Below are 10,264 nucleotides of genomic sequence, written 5' to 3'. Positions count from 1 at the left end.
CTACAATCTAACCATTTAAATAATAAATTGCTAAAGATCTCAATCCTGCCAAACTGTCCCATCTAGAAGTGTTGGCCTCAACTTTTGGATGGTGTGAGCATTGTCGGTACGTTTTATTGTAAGATGGTCCATTTTTCTTTTTCTTCTTTTTATCTTTTTTTTCCCACACCTTTGGAAAGAACATATCCACGGTTGTAATTGGAGAATCTCGTTATTTATTTATTTATTTTGTATTTTGCGTATTAATGAATGTTGTAGATCAAAACACTTGTTTATGTTTTGTTCATGTCCAACAGATAAGGAGTAGCATTGTTCGAGTCAACAGCGAAGACAAGAGTGGACCATGTAGGCAATGGCCCCCTCCAAATATCTTAAAAAAGAGGACTTGAAAAAAAAAAAAAAAAAAAAAATAGTAGGTAATAACACCCAAATTAATATTTTGTTTTAAAAATATTAAAACAAAATATTACTTTTTTTTTCTAATTAAACAAAATATTACTTGAAGCTTGAAATTGGTTTCTTCTTGAACTGAATTACTTGAAGCTTGTGGACCTAGACTTAATTTTCCATTTGAAATTTTAAATGAACGGTCCGTTTAATAAACATAAAATATTTTTTGGCGGGGAAATTATTGGTGACTTCCGACGAAGGTCCAACGAACTTCAGTGGTGGTCCGACAGTGGGCTTTGTGAAGGTCCAGCGATTGTCCAGCAGTTTAAGAATGATAAACTCAAACATGAAAAATGTTAAAATGGTTTTATGAAATTTGAATACGAAAACCATTTTTTGAAGCTAAAAAAGCTCTTTTGGTAGCACCAATCACCAAAAGATACAAAAAAATAAAAATAAAAATATATTTTACGTCGAAATAAACTGAATCGAAGTTTAAAATTAGCCCATTGTATATCTAAATAAAAAAAAAAATGTGAAATTTTAAGTGAAGTTTAAATTAACCCATTGTATATCGTTTCGTTTTTGACTGAGATGAAAAGAAAATCAAAGAAAAGGAAAAGGGAAAAAGAAAATTAAAATTAAAATTGTGATTTGATTTTACTTTTTTCCTTTTCCTCGTTGAGTCATACAAATACAAGTGGCAACTCGTGATTGAGTGTGGATTTGGGTCATGTCAAGGCATGAATATAAGACTATATATATTAACTCTAACCCGGTCCATTTAATTAAACCGTTCAAACCTCTCAACTATAATTCTATAATTTTGTATTGAGTTTGTGTTGATTTGTGGCATGTCGGGTTCAGGTCATGTTGGGGCATAATATAATAGGTCAATCATAACCTGGCCTATTTAATTAAATGAATCATACTCATTAACCCTAACCCTTTAATTTTGTGTTAGATTCATACCAAATCGACGAGTCGTATTAAAAATTGTGAACCCTACGTAAAAAGGACATGAATGTCAATTTTTGTGAAATAGAAAAATGATACATATAAATTAAATTCAACGCATGCAATCAAAAATGCAAGAAGCGACAAAAGATGTCCTTCATTGACTAACAAATTTTTTTTGCCATTTAAAAACAATAGTGACCTTTTCCATGATCAACAACAATAGAAAAAATAAACGGTTGGTGGCAAACAACCCTCTGGATTTAATTGGTTAGGAGATGAAGACAACTCCAACATATCTCTAGTGCTCCAATAACCATCATAACACCGACAAGCTTGTGTGAGTTGGAATGCACTATATATATGTGTGTGCGCGCAAACCTAAAATGGAAGAAAATTTACTTAAAAGAAAAAATTAAAGAAATGGAAAAAAGGTTTGAGGTTTGGGAGATTAGTAAAGAGGACTAAACTTCTGATATGAAGACTACATCTGCATTATAAGAACCGATTTGTTTGGAAATTAAATCATGCAAAAAAAAGACTTGAGGTGCGTTTGGAATTGCGATTTCGTAAGAATAATTTACATTTTTAAAAGATATTACAAAACGTAAGGAGTTTGGCATTGCAATTTAAAAAACACTTAATTTAAAATAGAAAAAAAAAATCTACAATGGTTATTTGAAAAAAGTGCAAATTTAAACCAAAATCACGATTTCGCATAACAAATATTTGATAAAAAAAAAAAAAAAAAAAAAAAAAAAAGCTTTTTTAACATGTTTTACCAAATATCTTTGCAATTTTTAAAAACACAATTTTAAAAATCGTATTTATTGAAACTGCAATTCCAAACAGATTCTTAATGCTTTTACCTACACTTGCACCGCAAGGTCGTCGCTAATAATCGAATATTAGAGAACGACATTGTATGATCGTCGTTAAAAGCATTTCTGGTTGTTTATTTAAAACTTTTATATTGTGAGAATTTAGTTAATATGATGCAAAAATTACGTCCAGCAGCTTGTCTTCTCGTTATATATCTAAGAAAATATTTTTTTTTTTAGAAATGATTAAAAAAAGAAAGCTTATATATATATATATATATATATATATATATAGTTGCTTTATTTCTTGGTATCAGAGCCATAAGAGTTGCTGATCCGTGTTTCCATTTGCTACCATCTTTATTTTCTTTGATCTTTTCTCTTTTCTCAGTTATAAACCAACCACCCTGTTAGTTAACCTCGGTTGACCTTTAAGTCCCGTCTTAAGCCTGGGTTTGGCGTCTTAGGGCATGGTGAAGGGTTAGTTTTAGCCAAGGGTATGTGTTGTGAGTTCTTGGAGAAGAGCCTATGATTAGAAGAAAGTTTTAGATTTTAGCTTTTGAAAATGTGGAGATCCAGTTCTTCCGTTAGCTATAGGTCTTCGTTACCACCAGATGTTGTTAATTCTGAACATTTCTCTATTGAAGATGATAATTATTTTAGTTTTGATAAATGGAATATTCCTAAACTTTCTCCTAATGAAGTTTACACTACCTCTTGGACTAAATCTATTTTTAGAGCTGAATACTCTATTAAAACTGTTGAACAAACATTTGTTATTTCTGGCAACAATGAAAATTTTCAATTGTTTAATAAAAAAATTTGTTAATGATTCTCTTGCTAAAAGATATAAATTTCTGCATGTCGGATCTGTTCAAGTTGCTGTTAAACCTTTGACTAGATTAGGCATCAATGCTTCTGTTTTATTATGCCTTCATGATGCTGGATTTGTTGATTTTCAGACTAGTATTCTTGGTATGATTCAATCTTCTTTGTTTAATGGTCCTATTCATTTTGATATTTTCCCTAATTTAACTCTTGCTTTGAATGATATTCATATTCTTAAAGCACTAACTCTAAATGTATTAACTTCTGGTTATAATATGGAAGAAGGTAGTAGACCTCTTGCTATCATCTACCGTATTTATTATAAGTTGTTAAAAACCAATCTTAATCCTCAGGCTATTATTAAGAATTCTGGTAGCTCTACTGTTTTGATCCAAAGCTCTACTCAAGACGCTAATATACGAACTCCTAGAATGATTCGATGGGATGAAATTAATCTTCCCAACGACTGGCTCTTGGAAAACGTATCTAAGCCTGCCCGAGTAGTAAATGATACCAGTAATCTTGATTATATCCAGCAGTATTTAGATGGATCTGTAAAAATTAGTTTTTTTTTTATTTGAATCTTACTAACAGAATTGAAAGGCCACTTTTAACCAATGGAAAAAGAAATTCTTTTGCTGGCTCAACCACTTCAGAAGGTCTCCGATGAAAAGACCAAGATATTGATAAATTTCTTGCTCAACCTGATTTAAAATTAAAAGGTGTTTCTAATGATTCTCAAGTTTCTTCTGCTTTTTACACTGCTAAGCAAACTCCTCCCACTACTTAAGCTGATGATGATGGAGGATCACTATCTCCATCCGCTTCAGATTTTAATGCTCATCTCCCTCCTCCTCATCAGTTAAATGTCCTTCATGCTCCTCTTAAAGACTTCTTTTCCCAAATTGATTGGCCTGCTTTACAAAAAGATTTTTCTTCAAAAGAAAACCAAGCACTACGACATTCCTATAGATCTACTTTTTCTAAAAAAGAAAGATCCACTATAAAAATCCATTGGACTGAAAAAATGATTGAAGAACAAAAACATATTCTATTTTTTTATTTTCTTCAAAATCATTACCCCAGCAATAATGTTTTAAATGTTGTTAAAAAATCTTTTGTTAAAGAAGATAGAACCTCTATTAAAGCTTCTCATCCTCCTCTTGAAAATTTATTGATCAAGACTTATGGCACTGACACAACTGTTACAGCTTCCCCTTTTAAAGCTCCTGACTCTGCCACTATTCATAGTGAAACCAAAAAAATAATTGAACAAAACAATTTCGTAAACCAATCTCTTCATATTATTGGCCAACAATTGGATCGGATTGAAGACAAAATTGATTTTCCTATTACTTCCAGTTGTAAAATTGAAAAACCCATCATTTCTCTTCCTGAAGAAAGAAAAAATCTTGGATTGAAAACCACTAATCAAAAAAATGTTGACAGAATTGACAAAATGTTGAAAGATCTAAAAGCTAGTCAAGCTTCTATATCTGGACAAGCCTGTGTTGTCCAAAAAAACACTAAAAATCTGATTCCGATGACTCTGAACTTTCTCAGTATTCTTCTGATTCCAACATTCCAATGATTGAAAATTTTAATCCTGACCAAAGACTCCAAAGAATTTTTGATAAATCAAAACCTGTTAATCTTACAAAAAACTGGTATTCAAGACCCACTGCTCCTGATTTATAGTTTGAAGAAAGATTTTTTCAATCCCAGTTTTCTGTTTCTGCTGATAAACTTTATGAATGGAACATTGATAGTTTGTCTGAACAAGAAATATTGAATAAAATGAATCACATGTCAATGGTTGCTAATGCCTATGTTACTAATCACAATTTAAGCCAATTAGAAATTGTTGATTTGCTTTTTACTAGTTTCTCTGGAATTCTTCGAAATTGGTGGGATAAACATCTTACTGAAGAGTCTCAAGAAATAATTAGAAAAGCTGTCAAAAAAGATGAAGATGGCTTACCAATTTTTGATGAGCAACGTGGCACTGGTGAACCTGACAGTGTTAACACATTGATTTACACTACCATTAAACATTTTATTCGAACACCTTCTAACATTACTTCTCGCATTTCTGATTTCTTGAATAATCTTCGTTGTCGTACTATGTCTGATTATAGATGGTACCATGATGTTTTTCTTTCTCGTGTTATGGTTAGATCTGATAGCCAAAAGCCTTATTGGAAAGAAAAATTTATTGATGGATTACCTTCATTATTTGCTCATAAAGTTAAAGATGAACTCATTAATTCCAACACTGTATTAATTGAATATGAAAAATTAACTTATGGTGATTTATTTTCTACAGTTAAAAAACTTGGAATAAAAATGTGCATTCATCAAAAAATGATAAGACAACTAAAAAACAAAAACAAAGCCAAATATGAAATGGGAAATTTCTGCAAACAATTTGGGTTACCTCCTATGGCTCTCTCTCGGAGAAACAGAAAGAAACTCAATAAAATTTTTAAGAAAAGACCTGTTCCATATTACAATAGTTACAAGAAAAGAAAATTTAATAAACCATTTAAAAAATTTTCATCACCTAACAAATCCAAAAAAAAAATAACTCAAAATTTAACAAATATTTTTCTAAAGGAAAATGTTTTAATTGTGGGAAAACGGGACATTTTGCTGACAAGTGTCCTGAACCACCCAAAAAATTAAAAAAAAAAAAAAAGAAATTAATGCTTTGAAAATTGATGACAATGAAAAAGAGAATCTTTTTAGACTCCTATAATCAGTAAGTTCTTCTGACTCTTCTGATTGTGAAATTTTAACAACTTCAAGTGACTCTGATTACCATTCTGCCAGTGAATTCTCTGATAATGATTTCAAAATTGGTTGTAATGATTCCTGCTGCAAAAATGTGAAAGCTTGCAATGTTATTTCAAAAACTGAAGAACAAGAAAATTTGCTAATCACTTTAATTTAAAAAATTGAAAATCCTGAATTAAAAGAAGACTACCTTAAAAAACTCAAGAATACCATGGTTAAAAATGTTAATAAACCCAGCAATACAAAAATCTCTCTTGATGAAACTTTGGAACGATTTTCTAAACAAAAATTCAAAGAAATTACTATCTCAGATTTGCAGCATGAGATAAGTAGCATCAAGAAAGAAATTGCCGATTTGAAAAATGACCTTTTTACTGTTAAAACTGATAATAATGATTTAAAACAACAATTATTAATACTAAAAATCCAAAATTGTTTTCAAGATCACAATTCTGATAATGAAAATGATAAGCAATCTGAGCATTCTGATGAAGCGGAATCCAGCTATAAAGTGGTTTCCAATGAAGTTAATAATGACATCAAGATTATCAGTCTTATTAACAAAATTGTTCCACCCAAGTGGTATTCTAAAGTTCATATTGTCATTGCTCCTGAAATGCGTTTGATACTATTGCTTTGATTGATTCTGGCGCTGATTTGAATTGTATTCAAGAAGGTATAGTTCCCAGCAAATATTTTGAAAAATCCACTGAAAGATTGAACTCTGCCAGTGGAAGCCGTTTGCAAATCAAATATGAATTAAACAGTATACATGTTTGTCAGGGAGATGTCTGTTTTGATACTCCTGCTGTTCTTGTTAAAAATATGACTGAAAAGGTTATTCTTGGTCTTCCTTTTATTTGCATGCTTTATCCTTTTTTCTGTTGATGAAACTGGTGTTTCAACTATTAAAATGGATGTTGGAGTAAAATTTTATTTTGCTAACAAATTTGAAATTGACATTTGCCATTTTAATATTATCACTGCCAAAACTAAACATTTAAATTTTCTAAAACAAGAAGTTAAATACAAAAAAATTGCTGAACAACTTTTTGATAAATTATTGCAATCTAAAATTGTCTCTTTTAATACTCGTATCATTGATCTTGTTTGTTCTGATCTTCCTAATGCTTTTTGGCATAGGAAAAAACACATTGTTTCTTTACCTTACATTAAAAAAATTTCTGAAAAGAAAATCCCCACTAAAGCTAGGCCCATCCAAATGAATGCTGAAACTTTAGATTTTTGCCAAAAAGAGATTGCTGACCTACTTGCTAAAGGAATTATTAGGAAGAGTAAATCTCCTTGGTCCTGTACTGCCTTTTATGTTATGAAAAATGCTGAAGTTGAGAGAGGAACCCCTAGGCTTGTAATCAACTACAAACCACTCAATGATGTTTTAGAATGGATTAGATACCCCATTCCTAATAGAAAGGATTTGGTTAGTCGCATCAGTGAGGCTATAGTTTTTTCTAAGTTCGATATGAAGTCAGGATTTTGGCAAATCCAAATTGATGACAAAGATAGGTATAAGACTGCTTTTACCACCCCATTTGGACATTATGAATGGAATGTTATGCCTTTTGGTCTCAAAAATGCTCCTAGTGAATTCCAAAATATCATGAATGACATCTTCAATCCCTTCAGTCACTTTATTATTGCCTACATTGATGATGTTTTGATTTATTCTAAATCTATTGATGAACACTGGAAACATTTGAATTCGTTTCTAGAAACAGTCAAACACAATGGACTTGTTGTTTCTGCTAAAAAAATCAAGCTTTTCCAAACTAAAATTAGATTCCTTGGTTTTGATATTTCTGAAGGACAAATAAGACCCATTGATAGAGCCATTCAATTTGCTGATAAATTCCCTGATGTTATCATTGATAAAAATCAGCTCCAAAGGTTCCTAGGTTCTTTAAATTATATTGCAGATTTCTACAAAGATCTTAGAAAACACTGCAAACCTTTGTTCGATCGTTTATTAAACAATCCTCCTCCCTGGATTGACATACATACTTCCCTTGTCAGAGAAATTAAAACCCATGTCAAAGCTTTACCCTGTCTAGGAATTTCGTCAGACAATGCTTTCAAAATTGTTGAAACTGATGTCTCTGAAATCGGCTTTGGAGGTATTCTGAAACAAATTGTTTCCCCAGGATCTCCCGAACAAATTGTTCGATTCCATTCTGGATCCTAGAATAAAGCTCAAATAAATTATAGTACTATTAAAAAAGAAATTCTCTCTGTTGTGTTATGCATCACTAAATTCCAATTTGCTTTATTAAGTCAAAAGTTTTTATTACGCATTGATTGTAAATCTACCAAGTACATTCTGCAAAAAGATGTTGAAAATATTGCATCAAAACAAATTTTTGCCCGATGGCAAGCTCTTTTAAGTGTTTTTGATTTTGATATTGAATACATTAAAAGTTCCAATAATTCAATCCCAGATTTTCTCACTCGTGAATTTTTGCAGTGCCAAAATGGCCAGCAAAAAGGACAAGGAGAAGATTGAATCCAAGCCTTTGGCCTTTATGCCAGAAACTCCTATTGCCCCTCCAACTACTAACTCAGCCATTGCATTAACCAATCGTTTCTCTGCTTTTAATCCCGGCTCCCCGGCTACTTATTTCAGTGCTCTTGTTTCAGACTATGACCCTTTTGTTGTTGCTTCCCAAAGGACTGCGGCTCCTTTTATTAAATATGACAAATCCTCATCCTATGTTATTCTTCCTCACTCTGAACATTTGTTCCACATTGAATTAAACAAATCCCACCTAAAATTTCCTGCTCAAATTGCTACTTCTTACTTTCCCCCAAATTTTCATTGGGTCCCTGAACACCCTCAGAAGACTCTTTCTTACTATACTAATATCTTGCTCCAAACAAATTTTGTCCATTTCAAACCAATTTTCTGCAAAACTGATCCCCAAAAACTCATTTACCACAGTGTCTATTTTGACAAAATTATTTCTGAAAAAGAATGGGGAGAGCATCCCTCGCAGCTCATGAAATTAGATAATTTTGCAATTCCTTTTTGTTATTATGATTACGTCAATGCCTTCAATAAATTCTTCCTTTTTCAAAATTCCAAATTTGACCACTCCTAGTTCTTGAGCTTTGATAAAGAATTTGGAGGCATTCTCCCTCTCTGGTTCTCCAATTGGTGGAAAAAATTCGGTCTTATTCCTGATATTCTTCCATTAAAAATTGTTGAAGCATTTAAATCATTCAAAAATCTTTACCACACTGATGAATATGGGGCCGAATTTCCCCACACTCTCCATTTTGCTAAAAAATTCAAAGTACCCTGGATCATTAAGTGGCAATATGTTATTCTTGATGACAAATTGGAACGGCATTGGTATTGTAAATGGTGGGATAACTACCCACGAATTGATCAATTGATTGACAATGTCAAGGCATTATCCCAGTTACCAAAAATCCAAGCTCCTCTTCCTTCTAAACCATTAACCATTGGCAAATCTGCCCAATTGATAACCCTCAGTGCTTTCCTTTCTCCTCCCAAAGAGGTTGTTACCCCTACTACTTCTTCTTCCAGTTTTTCTAAGAAAAAATCTTCGAACAAAAAAGAGAAGAAGGAAATTTTAAAAGCATTACTCATTTCTTTAGATGATAGCTCCAGTTCCGATGAAGATAAAAAACCCAATGACAATGACAAAATATCCGATGCATCTTCTGAAGCAACCTTCAATCCCATTCGACAATGGTTTGAGAATTCTGGTTTTCCTGGAGACAGTGAAAATTATTACCCTGGACTTGAGATTTATAACTTATTTGCCCTCCGTGGCACCATTGACAGATCACTTGCCCTCCGTGGCACTATTTGAACAGCTCATTTGCCCTTCGTGGCACCATTGACAACTTATTTGCCCTTCGTGGCACCAGTGACAGCTTATTTGCCCTTCGTGGCACTATTGACAGCTCATTTGCCCTCCGTGGCACCAGACATCATTAAAATCTATTGAAGACATCATCCTGGCACAGTACCTGCCGACACTACAGTATCTGCTACAGTGCCTGCCGACACTACAGTGGGCTACAGCCTACAGGACCTATTTTTACTGTTTTATTTTCTAATGTAATTTTACTTTCCCTACTGGACTCTGTCTATAAAAGGACGAGCCCATTTTATTGTAAGACAAAAGCTTTCAGCCCAAACACCTGAAATCCATCTGCCATTTGCCTGCTGCTTTCAACTTGTATTCCTTTCCGTTTTCAACTTGTAACTTCACCACTTCCAATTTACATTTCAATCTGTAAGTTCTCTTGTTAATCATTAATCAAATCTTTTGATATCCTTTCATTATCTATTTATTCCATTACTCTTTTATACGCTCCAATTTCGCGCTTACTCTGGAAAATCTTGCATCATGTTTATTTTAACTGCATATACCTCCTACATGGACGGTTATACTACCTGCATGGAAGGTTTTACTGCTTTA

The sequence above is a fragment of the Corylus avellana genome, chromosome 7 (assembly GCF_965113065.1).
Source record: "Corylus avellana chromosome 7, dhCorAvel1.hap1.2, whole genome shotgun sequence".
NCBI classification, from domain to species: Eukaryota; Viridiplantae; Streptophyta; class Magnoliopsida; order Fagales; family Betulaceae; genus Corylus; species Corylus avellana.
Note: the sequence above shows the minus strand (reverse complement) of the source record.